Source organism: Papaver somniferum, chromosome 9 (assembly GCF_003573695.1).
Source record: "Papaver somniferum cultivar HN1 chromosome 9, ASM357369v1, whole genome shotgun sequence".
In the NCBI taxonomy this organism is placed as follows: Eukaryota; Viridiplantae; Streptophyta; class Magnoliopsida; order Ranunculales; family Papaveraceae; genus Papaver; species Papaver somniferum.
In genome coordinates, this window is record NC_039366.1 from 119,247,124 (window position 1) to 119,261,421 (window position 14,298).

The window sequence follows — 14,298 nt, forward strand, 5'->3', positions numbered from 1 at the left end:
TAAGATTGTTTAGTTGCTAATGGTTCCTTTTTTTCTGGATGTATAGTTGTAGGATAGTTTCCAGAATTTTTTAAGGGTAAGATCTGTTAATATTTTATTAGGAGTCCATAACCATGGCCCTAATAGGGGTACTGTAGGATTTTGTCTTGGTATTTGGTACACTCAAATAAGTTGGTACTCCTATTAGCAACTTTGATTCATAATAAAATAGTTGGATGTGGGAATCATGAAAGATTATTTATTATCAAATTTTTGATTTTTTTTGATTTTCTTTTTGCCTTTGCTGCTACTGTCCTTTCAGTGATTTTGTTCTTGTTTAAGTTTGTGTTCTTTTAGAAAAAACGATTCTAGTGAAGTTAAACCACACCATGATTTGACGAAGCAAAGACGAATCAAACATCAAGGTTTTGAGAAAAGATCCTCTAGTAACAAATTCAAAATGAAACCATGTGATTGATGCAAGAGAACTTAACGATAAATATAAATCTTGAAAACGTGGGGTATCAAAATACATCACCGACTTCTTAGGCAATCTGTCTGGACAAAACCTAAATATAATTCCGAGAATTCAACTTAATGAGATATTTAAAGTTATATCTTTTTCTCTTACAATCAGAAAGTTTATATAACCAATCAGACGATCTTAAAAATCAATATCCAAGAATCAATCAAGTCGTATCCAGCAAACAAGGATGGATGTATCTACTTTGATTGATTTACGTACAACGTGTGATATTTCAATTATAAAGATAAACAATATAATGCGGAAAAAGAAATAACACAGACACCAGAAATTTTGTTAACGTGGAAACCGCAAGTACAGAAAAATCCCGGGACCTAGTCCAGATTGAACACCAAATTGTATTAAACCGCTACAGACACTAGCCTACTACCAATTAACTTCAGACTGGAATGTAGTTGAGACAGAATTAAATCCTCACAGCAATTCAGTTACAGTCGCGCTACTTACGCTTCTTGAATCCCAACGGAACTCCGCGTAAATGATTCCCTTAGTTGATGTCCTTTACATCCTAAGAGTTGCTTCAACTCAATTGAAGACTTTAAACCAATCTGCCTCCCACAGATAAGCCTATATGGTGATTTTCTTTTTGATCGTAGATCAAGGTGAGACTGGAAATCGATAGCAATAGACAAAGTCTAGCTAACCTCAAAATATGGACTTATGCTTCCCGAAGAGCATCCTAGATTATTATCCACCTCACAAGTATTAAACCTGTGGAATCATAAAGTCTAAGACGAAGAGAAGTTTGTGATTTCTATATATCTTGTTCGAGTGAGCAGCTCAACAATAAAACAAGATCAAGATACAACTATCAAGATAAAAGTAGTTGGACCTGACTTCACGAATCCCTGTGAAGTCTTTTTAGTCGCTAAGTCCTAGAAGGGTTTTATGAAGAGGACGACTCTAGTTTACAACTAGGACACACAAGAGTAGTGTCGGGATTCAAAGATCCAAGTTGCTTGAGGTTCCCCTTATATAAACTTTCAAAGTATAGGTTGCTTTAGGTTTAAGCTAAGCTAGATTTTGGAACCAAGCAAACAATATCCACCGTTAGATGAATCTTTGAAATGTGATTGGCATAACAAGATATACACTCTGGTTAGGATGAACTGTAACCGAACAGTGTATAAAGACATTTTTCATGGACGGTTAGCCGAGACTAGCCGATTGAACCATAAACTTAATCATTTTCATAAACACTTGAGACTTTTAAGTTTTAATCACAACCATAGGTTATAATGTGATGAATCATGTCTATATAGTGTTTTTAAAGATTTATTCAAATGCTAACTATCTCACAGAAATAATTTTATGTGCATCTGAAAATATTCGACAGGGCAAGTACGTGTACCAGGTACGTGTACTCTACCTTGTCCATGACTATTTTTTTCATGGTACATGTACCAGGTATGTCTACCCTTAAGACAAAAACAGGTTCTGGATCTTACTGAATTTTTCCGGTTTACGTACCGGGTATGGATACCACACGGATTTCAAAACCATCAGTTTTTTTTCCGTATGCGTGCTAGGTATGCATACCAATCCAGGTTCACAGACTTTTTATGGTATGGATATCGGGTATGCGTACCACTAAGTCATTGTCGACATATAGTTATTCTGGTACGCGTACTGAGTACATGTACTACGGTTCTGGACCTATAATAGTTTTCACCAGTATGTAAGATGGTATGCATACTGTCCCTTATCCAGATTTACAATAGTTCTGTATTTCTCTTTAAATCAATTCGAAACATTCCCACATAACTTCAATGACACATATCACTGTTCTAGGCTATTTTCGAATGATAATTCTTGAACCACAATTTAGATTATGAACAATATATTGTTCTTAACCGAAATTCATCAAGTGTGAACAAATGTTCATTAAGATTAGTCATATATATTTCGAGAACTAATTACCAAGATAAACTTGTATCGAAATTCTTGATATGCTTGCAATAGTCTAATTAGTCATACGACAACGTCTCATAGATATAAAGATGAATATAACTTGATAAACAGGTGGTTCAGTCTTCACTTACCTTTTGATGAAGAAGTTCTCCAAAAGCTTCGGTTGATCTTCGACTTCAAACGGGTGAACGCAGTGATGTCCGATTCTCAACTACAAACTTCTATCCTAATCCGAGACTTGACTAATTGTGGACTAGAAATCAATATATAGTTTTGATCAACTAAATTTGACAACAAGCTTGATATAGCCATACTTATGAGTTCGACCGAGCAATGCTCTAACAATCTCCCCCTCTGTCAATTTCATTGACAAAACTATTAATGTATATCGATTAAAAAATAAAAAGATTCAAAACTGTTAGAGCATTGCTCGGTCGAACTCGCATGCGTTGCTATCTCAAGCATGTTTGTCAATGTTAGTGATTAAAACTATAAGTCTTGATTTCTAGTCTATTATAGCTAAGTCTCGGACTAGGATAGAAAGTGTAGTTGAGCTCAAGGACTTCATGGCGATTCATCATACAAGTAGAAGAACTACTCAAAGAACCGTGGAACTTCTCGACAAAAAGGTATGTGGAGACTTGAACTTATCTGTCATTCAAAAGTCTATCTACCCTATCTCCTACTTCTTGAGACGAAAAGTCGTACGCTATATATATAGACTTAGACTATACACATTTGGTATTTCAGCCGAGTATACCTCGCCTATCTATATCTCGTAATATGTGTTAGTAAGCTTTTCGCTTCTACCAAGTTTATCTTTACCTAGTGACGAAAGTCATGATATGTTTCAATCGTCTTGAAAATTGCTTTGACGAGAAATGGTGTAACAACTATATAACGTCCTCTAAGAATGTTTCAATGATTGGAATGAGAGTTTAGATTACATAACCAATGATGGACATAAGCATTGTTGTGGAAACACATTTATGTATAAGTCCTATTCCTTGAACCAAAGTTTGCGAACTTTGTTGATCAAGAGAAACCGGAAGAATTGCTTGTTGCCAAGTCCGCGAACTCAGTCCGCGAAATGCCGAAGTTCTCAAACCCGAAAATTTCTGCTGGAGTTGACAAACTACTTGCGTGAGCTAAGTCCGCGAACCCAGTCCGCGAACCGGCGATGTTCTCATCCCAAGAATTTCTGCTGGAGTTTGTAAACTCTGTCTGGTTGCTTAAGTCCGCGAACCTAGTGTGCGAACTTAAGAATTTTATATATCTGAAGATGATTTCTGAACTTAAACTTTAAAAAGACTAAGGAATGCAGTTTGCAAACCGTGGCTATAAAAGTTCATGAACCGATTCAAGTGAATCAAACCATCTTTGCTTTAATTGTGTCTTGTGTAGTTACATAAGATTTCCTTGCAATTGAACAACTCTCTAACTAGTTCATTTGAGTCATTTGAACTAGTTATGGTGAAAAAGAACATGGTTAATATGAAATGCTCACATGGCTAACCTTTTGGTTAACTATTGTTGAACCAACAATGTACACGTTTGGGTACGGTTAACAAACCTAGAAGCGTGCAGTTCATTTGTGTATAACAAGCTAAGTTCTCAATTTAACGGTTGAGAAATATTAGCTTGAATCTAAATCAGGTTTTCATCTAACGGTGAATATTGATTGCTTTGTTACCAAGGCAAAACTATGATTTGAAAGACTATATAAAGGAGACATCTAGTATTGTGCAAAAATAATCCCCACACCTTACGTGTGATACTAGTTTGCGTGCTAGAGTCGTTTATCCTTTAACCTTTTCTTCTTCTAAAACCAGGTTAACGACTTAAAGACTTCATTGGGATTGTGAATCCAGACCGATACTACTTCATCGTAGTTGTGTTATCTGATCTTGCATCTTCTATCGTACGAGTACAATCATATTGATTGGATTGATATTGATATCTCTGATAGGAAAGATATAAAAAGTAATCACAAACATATTCGTCTCATCGTTTGTGATTCCGCAACATCTTGTTTCGCTACCATACGATTAAGATTGTTGTGAGGTGATTGATAACTCTTGGTTGTTCTTCGGGAATATAAGACCGTATTATCAATTGGTTCCTGTTCACCTTGATTACTATCAAAATACGGAACAAAACCTTTTAGGGTTTATCTATGGGAGACAGATTAATCTTTCGATAGACTTGTCTGTGTGAGACAGATTTGTTTATCATCAAGTCTTCGACTTTGGGTCGTAGCAACTCTTAGTTGTGGGTGAGATCATCTAAGGGAATCAAGTACGCAGTATCCTACTGGGATCAGAGGCGTAAGGAGTACAACTGTACCTTGGATCAGTGGGAGACTGATTGGGGTTCAACTACAGTCCAGTCCGAAGTTAGCTTGGTGTAGGCTAGTATCTGTAGCGGCTTAATACAGTGTGTGTTCAATCTGGACTAGGTCCCGGGGTTTTTCAGCATTTGCGGTTTTCTCGTTAACAAAAATTCTGGTGTTTGTGTTATTTCAATTTCCGCGATATATTGTTTTATCTTTATAATTGAAATAATACAGAGAGAGATATTAACTCCTTGAGATACTTTTACCTTGATTGAGTCTGACTGTCTAGTTGATTCTCTAGAAAGTATTTTGGAGTTAGTCCATACAGATTGCTAAGCGAAATATTGGGTGGTGTTGTTAGACCCCCGCTTTTTCAATTGGTATCAGAGCAGGCAAACACGTTAAAGACCTTATAAGTCTGTTTTGTAGCGATCTGATTATGGGCGAGTCTATCTCTAATAACCCACTAGTTCAGAAATTACCAGATGATTCTAAAAGCTTGGATTCACCTGAAAAAACTGTCACATCTAAGTCAATATCTAAACATTCTCTTGATGTAAAAACTGTTGATTGGGAAACTCTCCTAGAAGAACAGTTGGATGAACTTTCTGATGAAGGTGATTCAGATATTGATAGAGATGTTGATGAGGAAGTCTCAGAGTATGTTAAGTTTTTGGATTCGTGGAATATGAATAAGATTACAACTTCGCATGTCTCACCTCTTCTGACTCCTCTCTGTCGAGAAAACAAGAAATTGAGAAGATGTTACGCAGGTGTTTATTTTTCGAATCGTTCTAACGAATCGATCCTCAAGGATTCTGAGGAAAACCTACGTATGAAGTCACTTGAATGTGACAATCTTTATCAAAAGTATTTTTTGTTGGAAGAGAAACTTGTAGAATCTGAAGCAAGGTTTAACTCTCAATAAATTAGTTTTGATGACAGAGAAAGTGTTTGTCTCGTTCGAGAAAAACGCCTTGAGGCTGATTTAACTTCTGCTCTTGATAAAGTCAAGATGTTGGAAGATGACTTGAAAAAGTTCAATACTAGTTCAAGCAAATTAACCACTATGCTAGGAGAAATTAAAAATCATCGTGATACACGAGGATTGGGCTATAAGGGAATAGATGCTTCAAATATTAGCAAAGAGGTAAAATTTGTCAAGGCTAATGATTCTTCTCAAAAAAAGGTTTCCACTGATGGAAAAAGTGAAATACCTTCACCGGCAGTTAAGGTTCAAAAGAGGAAAGTATATCAACCTCCAAAACCAGCACACATGAATCCGGGTAAGAACGTTCCTTATATTTGTCATTGTTGTGGAAACAAAGGTCACCTGGAAAGGAGATGTCGTTTTCGTATAAGGAATGAAAAACTTCATGATATTCTTGTTTGGGTGTCAAAAGAAGTGATTAAACCGGGATCATATGTTAAGGCTAACACTCTCGACATTACGGGTTGTAAATGTCCAACCTTTAGGGAAAGGAATCAGTGTTGTGATAATCCTAGATTTGCTTATAAACGTCATACGAAGTCTTTTCACAATCGTAATGGTTATCAAAAGGATAACTTCGTAAAGACTAAGACAAGATCCGATGCTCCCAATAGGAGAAAGACTAACTTGCAAAATAATAGTCAATCCAATTATCTTCCAAGAATTCTTGAAGAGAGTAATGGGAAGAAGGTTTCGGTTGTTCCTAAACGCACTCAGAAGTGGATACCAAATAAAGCCAATGATGCTTTGAGTGTGAAAAGGAATGATCTTCCAGAAAATTCCATGACTATGGAGAAGGCAGTATCCATGATGTTGGAACTTAACAAGTTTTTTGGAAAAATGGAATTGGATGTGAAAGGTTCTAAAAGTGATCTCTTTCATGATAATCCAACAGTCACTTGTGGTGAGCAAGACATTGTTCACTCCAATGCAACTTGATTGTGTTGTAAGTACATCCTCACCAAGGAATACCCTGCTATGTATACGGTGAGGGAAGCACGAGAATTGAGGCACACAGATTATGTTCGGTAAGGCTGTAGAATTCGAATGGATTCTTCTAAAAAGGTACGTTTATAAACCTGAGCAAGATTTATGTTTTTATTTGCTTATAGTACTTATAATGATCCATGTACCTTGCTTATGGTTCATTTCTACCTAACTTGATCTGTGTTTAAGGTTTTTAAAAGTTTAGGTTTGAAAATAGTAGTTCGGGATGTTTGGACTTCATGGTACACCTACCTGGTATGCATGACCTCATTCTTTTTGCATTCTCTTCCTCTTTGAATTCTCTTAAAAATGGTGATGAGAAATCCTAAATTTGAATGAGTTGAGGTTGGTCTTTGTCCCGTATCTTGTGTTTTCAGTAATTTGCTTCGTTTCATCGCACTTGTTCTACTTCTGTTGGACTTGGGCACGTGGATTCTTGGAGTAATTATCTTATAAGCTCATTTGTAGCTTTTACAAGAATGATGTTGGTGAATCACAAAGAAGGAAGTTCAAGAATAGGCAGTAGTACGCGTTGCTATGGGATTCTTGAATGTTCACAATCATCTTATGTGAGCTATGATGCATGGTCTTTAATGACTTTGTATGTTCTTCTTTGTTAATAGAATCTTTTTATACGCCTTTGGTAACCACTCTTGGTGTAAATCGGTGCGAAAAAGATTAATTCTACCTTCAAAGGGAAAATATTATTTTTGCAGTATTAATCTTTATGGTTTATATGTTGCAAATTTGTTATGGGATTTGTGTGTTTACGTACGTGAACTATGATTGTCCCATACCTTGTCAAAAGTAAAGTCTTTCGTATGTCGATATGCATGTATTGGTTAAAGAATGAATGGACTTTTGACAATTACAAAATTAAGCCTATATTTTCAATCTTTGACGGAAGATAGGTTAAAATCTTTTGTTTGTAAGGATGATGTCTATTGAATGTCGTTATGCGAATAGTGATGGAAGATAGAATGAATCCTTGTGTGTTCCACAATATTGATCTTTACTGATCTATATGTTATGTAATACTGTGAGGCTCCGTAATGTGTCTTATGTTGAGCACTAAACAACCAAGTTGATTATTTTTGATTGGCTTTGTTGTTGCTCCATGAGGTACTATATGTCGAGCATTATGAACTAAATTAATCATCTTGTTTGGTTATTTAGTTATTACTCCATAAGTTTTTTTTGTGTTGAGTATAGAACGGTTAAGATAATCATTCCTTATGGTTAAACTTAGTCGTAGCTCCGTAAGTTTACTTATGTTGAGCATAATCAATTAAATTGATCACTTTTTTTGTTTAATTTGGTTGCGTATTCCGATTAAATTATTCATGGGTTTACTTGTGATTAATTTGATTGAGTTTTTGGATATAAAAATCATTCTTATGGTTTTAGTGTCCAATAAAAATATTTCTTTTCTTTTGAAATTAAGGTGGCTCGTTGTTGTTCTCTCGGGAATGACATCAAATGGGGGAGAGTTCTTTTGAACGTGTGCTTAATGGTCATATCTTGAGGGGTGTGCGGCTGTGGAATTTTAGAGGGGTTATCTTGTATCTTTAAACTCCTTAATGAATGCTATTAGATTCGGCTATATGATTGCATCTAAATAAGATGATGTGTGTTCTTTCTTTTTAGTCATGAAATGTCTCTTATGGAAATTTCATTATGATCCCGTTCTTGTACCTTTGCCAATTTTATTGACAAAAAGGGGGAGAATTAATATGTGGTTCACACTACAAATACATATGGTCTTCGGGTCATTATGTAAGGGGGAGTGGTTTCCATGTGAGATGGAGTATTGACTAAGGGGGAGTGATACATATCACCATAGTATTATTGTTGAAGTTGTGATACAATTGAACTTTGACGATGTGTAATAATACTATGACAATGTATAACAATGATCGAGATCGATGCTTTCTCATTGTTATAGCTACGGATCTTCAACAGCGGTGATGCTAAACTTACAACCATTGGGATCATTGGAGTACTTGGAAGTGACGAAGATTTTAAGGAATGTTGAAGATTAGACATGTGGAATAGAAGCTACTTAAGTTTCTTTATCTTTTTTGTATTCCATATATATTGATAGTTTTGTCACTAAAACTGACAAAGGGGGAGATTGTTAGAGCATTGCTCGGTCGAACTCGCATGCGTTGTTATCTCAAGCATGTTTGTTAATGTTAGTGATCAAAACTATAAGTCTTGATTTCTAGTCTATTATAGCTAAGTCTCAGACTAGGATAGAAAGTGTATTTGAGCTCAAGGACTTCATGGCGATTCATCATACAAGTAGAAGAACTACTCAAGGAACCGGTGGAACTTGTCGACAAAAAGGTATGTGAAGACTTGAACTTTTCTGTCACTCAAAAGTCTATCTACTTTATCTCCTACTTCTTGAGATAAAAAGTCGTATGCTATATATATATACTTAGATTATACACATTTGGTATTTCGATCCGAGTATACCTCGCCTATTTATATCTCGAAATATGTGTTGGTAAGCTTTTCGCTTCGACCAAGTTTTTCTTTACCTAGTGACAAAAGTCATGATATGTTTCAATCGTCTTGAAAATTGCTTTGACGAGAAATGGTGTAACAACTATATAACGCCCTCTAAGAATGTTTCAATGATCGGAATGAGAGTTTGTATTACATAACCAATGATGGACATAAGCATTGTTGTGGAAACACATTTATGTATAAGTCCTATTCCTTGAACCAAAGTTTGCGAACTTTGTTGATCAAGAGAAACTGGAAGAATGGCTTGTTTCCAAGTCCGCGAACTGACGAAGTTATCAAACCCGAGAATTTCTGCTGGAGTTGACAAACTACTTGCGTGAGCTAAGTCCGCGAACCCAGTCCGCGAACCGGCGAAGTTCTCATCCCGTGAACTTCTGCTGGAGTTTGTAAACGCTGTCCGGTTTCTTAAGTCCTTGAACCTAGTGTGCGAATTTAAGAAGGTTATATATCTGAAGATGATTTTTGAACTTAAACTTTAAAAAGACTAAGGAATGCAGTTTGCAAACCGTGGCTATAAAAGTTCATGAACCGATTCAAGTGAATCAAATCATCTTTGCTTCAATTGTGTCTTGTGTACTTACATAAGATTTCCTTGCAATTGAAGAACTCTCTAACTAGTTCATTTGAGTCATTTGAACTAGTTATGGTGAAGAAGAACATGGTTGATATGAAATGCTCATATGGCTAACCTTTTGGTTAACTATTGTTGAACCAACAATGTACACGTTTGGTTACGGTTAACAAACCTAGAAGTGTGCAGTTCATTTGTGTATAACAAGCTAAGTTTTCGATCTAACGGTTGAGAAACATTAGATTGAATCTAAATCAGGTTTTCATCTAACGGTGAATATTGATTGCTTTGTTACCAAGGAAAAACCCTGATTTGAAAGACTATATAAAGGAGACATCTAGTATTGTGAAAAACTAATCCCCACACCTTACGTGTGATACTAGTTTGCGTGCTAGAGTCGTTTCTTCTTTAACCTTTGGTTTTCAACTAAGGGAATCAAGTGTGCAGTATCCTGCTGGGATCAGAGGCGTAGGGAGTACAACTGTACCTTGGATCAGTGGGAGACTGATTTGGGTTCAACTACAGTCCAGGCCGAGGTTAGCTTGGAGTAGGCTAGTGTCTGTAGCGTCTTAATACAATATGTGTTCAATCTGGACTAGGTCCCGAGGTTTTTCTGCATTTGCGGTTTCCTTGTTAACAAAATTTCTGGTGTCTGTGTTATTTCAATTTCCGCATTATATTGTTTTATCTTTATAATTGAAATAATACAGGTTGTGCGTTAGATCATCAATTAGAGTAATCCAACATTTGATTGTTGATTGTCATTGATTGATCCTCGGATATTTGTCTTTGGTACCATCCGAGTTATTCCTTGTATTTGATTAGGACTCGATGATTTCTATTAGCTTGAGTAAATCAAAACAAGAGAGAGATATTAACTCCTTGAGATACTTTTACCTAGATTGAGTCTGATTGTCTAGTTGATTCTATATAAAGTATTTCGGAGTTAGTCCATACATATTGCTAAGAGAAATATTGGGTGTTGTTGTTAGACCCCCGCTTTTTCAAAAACTATCCTTGAATCCATCATGCTTGATTTCCTTGGTTTCTTCAACTCCTTGAATTCTTCGTTACTTCAAGTTGCAATGATTCTGAACGTGTTCAATGAAAAAGCGGGGGTCTAACAACACCACCCAATATTTCGCTTAGCAATCTGTATGGACTAACTCCGAAATACTTTTTTAGAGAATCAACTAGACAGTCAGACTCAATCTAGATTAAAGTATCTCAAGGAGTCAATATCTCTCACTTGTTTTGATTTACTCAAGCTAAAACAATAGCGAGTCTTTAATCAAACACAAGGAATAACTTGGATGGTACCAAAGACCAATATCCAAGGATCAATCAATATCAATCAACAACCAAAGGTTGGATTTCCAATTGGTGATCCTAACGCACAACATGTATTATTTGAATTATATAAAAAATATAATGCGGAAAAGAAATAACACAGACACCAGAAGTTTTGTTAACGAGGAAACCGCAAATGTAGAAAACCCCGGGACCTAGTCCAGATTGAATACACAATGTATTAAGACGCTACAGACACTAGCCTACTACAAGCTAACTTAGGACTGGACTATAGTTGAACCCCAATCAGTCAACCACTAATTCAAGGTACAGTTGTACTCCTACGCCTCTGATCCCAGCAGGATATTGCGCACTTGATTCCCTTAGCTGATCTCACCCACAACAAAGAGTTGCTGCAACCCAAAATCGCAGACTTGATAATAAACAAATCTGTCTCACACAGAAAAGTCTATCAAAGGATAAATCTATCTCCCACAGAAAAACCCTAGGTTTTTGTTCCGTCATAAGATATAAAATCAAGGTGAACAGGAACCAATCGATAATCCGGTCTTATATTCCCGAAGAATAGCCTAGATTAATCAATCACCTCTCAACAATCCTTCTTGACTACACAAGCGGTTTGTTGAGGAATCACAAACAGTGAGACGAAGATGTTTGTGACTTCTTTATCTTGCCTATCGGAGAACTCTCACGATCTCAATCCAATCAATAGATTGTACTCGTACGATAGAAGATGTAAGATCAGATCACACAACTACGATAAAAGTAGTATAGGTTTGGCTTCACAATCCCAATGAAGTCTTTAAGTCGTTAACCTGGTTTTAGAGAAGAAAACCAAAGGTTAAAGGAGAATCGACTCTAGCGAGCGCACTAGTATCACACAGACGTGTGGGGATTAGTTTTGCACAATCCTAGATGTCTCCTTTATATAGCCTTCAAATCAGGGTTTTGCCTTAGTTACAAAGAAATCCATATTCACCATTAGATGAAAACCTGATTTAGATTCAAGCTAATATTTCTCAACCGTTAGATCGAAAACTTAGCTTGTCACACACACTTGGGTAGACGTTTACTGAGTTTGTGAAAACCGTGCCCGAACGTGTACGTGTATGTTGGTTCAATATAGTAACCCAAAAGGTTAACCATATGAGAAATTCATATTAACCTAGTTCTTCTTCACCATAACTAGTTCAATTGACTCAAATGAACTATTTAGAGAGTTGTTCAATTTCTATGAGATCTCATGTAACTACACAAGACACAATTGAAACAAAGATGATTCGATTCAATGAATCGGCTCATGAACTTTATAGCCACGGTTTTCATAAAGCATTCATTAGTAATTTAAGTTTCATCTTCAGATCACATCTTTAGATCATAACCACTTAAGCTCACCAACAATTTCGCGTACTTAAGGCAACCGGCAGAGTTTTCCAAACTCAGCAGAAAATCTCGGCAAAGAGACTTCCACCAGTTCGCGGACTAGGTTCACGGACTGAGTTCGGTGACTAAATACGCAAACGAGTTTTTGGAAAATCCCAGCAGAAATTCTCGGCAAGAGAACTTCCGTCAATTCGTGGACTTGACAAAGCCAATTCCTCCGGTTTCTCTCAATCAACAAAGTTTGAAAACTTCGGATTAAAGACATGGTTATGTAATCTAAACTCTCATTCCAATCATTGATACATTCTCAGAGGAAGTTATATAGCCGTTATTCACAGACCGTTTCACGTCAGAGCAATTCTCAAAGTAATTGAAACTTTTCATGACTTTCGTCACTAGGTGAAGATAAACTTGATCAAAGCGAAACGCTTTACCAACACACAATTTCGATTTCAACTCGAAATGTCAAATGTGTATGATCAAGTCTATATAGAATACGACTTTTTGTCTCATAAGAAGTAGGAGATAGAATAGATAGACTTTTGAGTGATAGATAAGTTCAAGTCTCCACATACCTTTTTGTTGATGAAGTTCCACGGTTTCTTGAGTAGATCTTCGTCGTTGTATGATGAATCGCCATGAAGTCCTTGATCTCAACTACACTTTTCTATCCTAGTCCGAGACTTAGCTATAATAGACTAGAAATCAAGACTCATAGTTTTGATCACTAACATTGACAAAAATGCTTGATATCGCAACGCATGCGAGGTCGACCGATCTATGCTCTAACAATCTTCCCCTTTGTCAATTTTAGTGACAAAACTATTAATACATATGGAATACAAAAAAGATAAACTTTAGTGGCCCATATTCCATAGTCTAATCTTCAACGTTCCTTAAAATCTTCGTCCTTCCAAGTACTCCAATGATCCCAAAGGTTGTAAGTTTAGCACCACCGTCGTTGAATATCCGTAGCTATAACAATGAGAGAAATCGAGATTCCCGATCATTATTATACAGTGTCATAGTATAATTATGTAACATCAAAGTCCAATTGCATCACGACTTTAATAACAATACTATGGTGATATGTATCACTCCCCCTTAGTCAATACTCCATCTCGATCATGGAAACCACTTCCCCTTACACAATGATACGAAAACCATATGTATTTGTAGTGTGAACTACATTATTTCTCCCCCTTTTTGTCAATAAAATTGGCAAAGGTAAAAGAACGGGATCATAATGAAATTTCCACAAGAGACATTTCATAGACTAAAAGAAAAAATACATGCCAACTTAATTTAGATGCAATCATAAAGCCGAAGCTAAATGCATTCATCAAGGAGTTTTAATATACAAGATAACCCCTATAAAATTCTACACCCGCACACCCCGCAAGATATTACCATTAAGAACAAGTTCAAAAGAACTCTCTCCCATTTGATGACATTCCTGAAAGAACAACAAGAGCGACCTTAATTTCGAAAGAAAAGAAGGATTTTTAATTGGACATCAAAAACCATAGGAAAATGATTTTCTATATCCAAAACTCAATCAAATTAATCACAAGTAAACCCATGATTAATTTAATTGGAATACGCAACTAAATCAAACCACAAAAGTGATCAATTTAATTGATTAGAGATTTTTTTGTGGGTTGTTGTAGTAATGAGGTTCAAACTCTCGGACTTGTGAAGATTAAATTTAAAGATTTGATAAAATTATATACAAAAATATTAACAAAGTG